Raw genomic sequence first — 2917 nt, forward strand, 5'->3', positions numbered from 1 at the left:
TTTTCTCAAATAACAATATATACATATATCAGTAACAGCAAATTAATAACCCACCAGCAGAAAACACCATCCGTATAAGGGGCTAAAACTGATTGATACAATCCAAACTATAACACTTTAGCACCTGCCGAACTGAACAAGAAAAAAAAAAAGGAATGAAACTGTTACGATGCATAATGCATGAAAAGTTTTAGGTAACTATCCTTACAGAGTTATTTTATTATTATTTTTAGGTCACGTCAGGACTTCTAAAACCTCAACTAAAAGACTGATGGCCTTACCTTAGCTAAAGGGTGAAGCACGAATGGCTTAAGTGAAGGTTTTTCCATCGATCATGCACTCCGTGCAGTATGCAAAGTCCAGAGATGGGGAGAGAGAGAGAATGAGCCTGTATTTATTGAAGAGCCATTTCCAAATCAAAGTACAAACCTCTACAGGATCCATTTGCAATAAATATGTCTTCCCCTCAGCAGGTCTGCTAAGCGGTCTTCATTGCAGCCCAGCACTTACGGTGTCCAAACGGTTTGTATGAGTGAACCCTTCAGGTCAATAGACCTGAAGCTACAGTCCAAGTCAAAGTAGCAGAATGCACTGTCGACAATTTCTCCGCAGTCTCACGTGTTAGCTCAGAAACCAAAACAAAGTTTAGTTCCCGAGAATTATTGCTTGTCTTAGTCCTTAAGACCACCCAACAACAGATAAGGCCATTATGCACACTAACTTAAAATTACACTACAAAAGCCTGTAAAGACATTTTATCTAAAACATAGTAAAAGTTACCCACTCAAGCCAACACACAAAACTGTGCGAAAATATTACAGAAAAAACAATTGCATACAGAAAAATAAATTAAATTTATTTTTGTATAAGGTATTTCCTGGTGCTCTTCTGTTATTTTCAGATATTTTATTCATTTTGTTTTATTTTTAAATGTTTTTCTTACTTCTGTGTTCATTCTGAATTGGACTTTTATGAGGTTGTGGACTGATAGTTCATATTCATACTCATCTATCTCCATACATTCGTAGTTTTTATACATATTTTGGTTGACTAGGGCAAAGTCTATAGTGCTGTTCTGATCTCCTCTACTCCAGGTTATCTCCCCTTTCCAGCTGGGATCTCCATTTAATAGCACTGGGTCATATTTTTCCATTAGGTCCATAATGTATTTTCCATTTTGGTCATGTTCTTGTGTCCCTATGAAACCTAAATGCCCATTGAAGTTCCCAAGGACAGTCAGAGGCAGGTCTGTGGTCTTCTCTGATGTTACATGTAAGGCAGTTATTAGTATTCATTTATTTCTTTCTTTATCACTAGTTGACATGTAGACATTGTTGTAGTAGTAATTGAGAGATTGCTCTTCGAGGCGGCTCTCTCTCTAGGCCCTATTTCTCTTACTATATGGAGGAGTTATGGAGTTCTATTTGACAACGCCTGTGTGTGTGTGTGTGTGTGTGCGCGTGTGAGAGAGAGAGAGAGAGAGAGAGAGTAATTGGTGGTTGGATGGTTAATGACTGTATTGGCTGTTGGTGAGTTCTGGCTGGGTTGTCTGCTGTTAGAGATCAGTTCTGTGTTTTGAGTGAGAGTTTTCAGTCAGTCTTTAGTCAGAAGCTGTGAGAGACAGTAGTGTTATCAGCATTTGGTTAGCATTGAAATTCGTTTGAGTTGTGTTTTGTTGATTTGTTGTTAGTTATTGTTAAGTTTGGTGTTGTTAGTAGGGGTGTGTGTTGCTTTTTTTGTGTTGTTTGTACAGTGGTCTTTTGTTGAGTTGTTGAGTTTTTTGTTGTGTGAGGTCGTGGTTGTGTTCCTTGGTTGTTTGCTGTGTTGTTGAGTTGTGGTTGTGTTCCTTGGTTGTTGTTGTGTTGTTGTGGTCCTTGGTTGTTGTTGTTGTTGAGTTGTTGGGTTATAGTCCTTGGGTGTTGTTTTGTTGTTGTGTCGTCGGGTTGTGGGTTGTGGTCTTTGTTGTGGTTGTTAGTGTTCCAGTGACCTCGACCAGCAGACGGCACAGCATAACCCGGAGTGTCTGGAGTGGTTGGTAAGTACATGTGTTTTGTATTTTTTTGTTTTGTTTTTGTGTAAGTATTGGTCAATTGCCCTGCGTGTATGCTGTAGTGTAAAGAAAGTGTGACAGATTGTGAGTTTGGCAGCTGGATTGATTAGGTTAATGTGGGGAGGGTTTTGCCACTTGTTTTTAGCTTGTGATCCCGCCACAACTACTTTCTCTATTATATCATAATTATTTAATAGAATATTTTCCTATTTTCTATTTAACATCTATCAATATCTATTGTGTGAGATTTCATCCAGTATTCCATCCTTATCTTCCAGTATGGATGGAAATTTCTCTCTCCAGGCTCTGTTCCTCCTTCGGCTGGGCTTCATTGTTGTTGTTTTTTATTAAGCTGGCCCTATGCCAGCACGGGCTCTTGCTCATAAAACAGCCCGTAAAAGGACTTAATTTCAGACTGTTTTCTCTATTATGTCAGACTCCTTAATAGATGAATTCATATTTTCCTTGAACATCTATCAATATCTCTTGAATGTAGATTTTAGCCATTAATTTTTTCATGACGTTACTGTCTTTTATAAATTAGTAAACAATCTACAGTTTCATTTGTATTTTTATTCTGAATATCTAATTCCTTTCCTAATTGATATCGATTTTCTTCTTCTATCTTTTGGATCTAAAGTGCTCTATGCAGATCTTGCTGTTTGGTGCAGTGACTATCATGGAGCTCTTCTCCTCCTATATATATATATTTTCATTCACACATTTCAATTAATCCTCCTGTCTCTGCTTTCATTTTATTTATTAACTCTCCTCTAACAAACAAATTATCTAGTTTCTCTTAAAAGATTAAAGTCTAAGTATTTCACATACTCTTCATTTATTGTTTCTTAACTGTTTATAAATTTG

The sequence above is a fragment of the Macrobrachium nipponense genome, chromosome 47 (assembly GCF_015104395.2).
Source record: "Macrobrachium nipponense isolate FS-2020 chromosome 47, ASM1510439v2, whole genome shotgun sequence".
In the NCBI taxonomy this organism is placed as follows: domain Eukaryota; kingdom Metazoa; phylum Arthropoda; class Malacostraca; order Decapoda; family Palaemonidae; genus Macrobrachium; species Macrobrachium nipponense.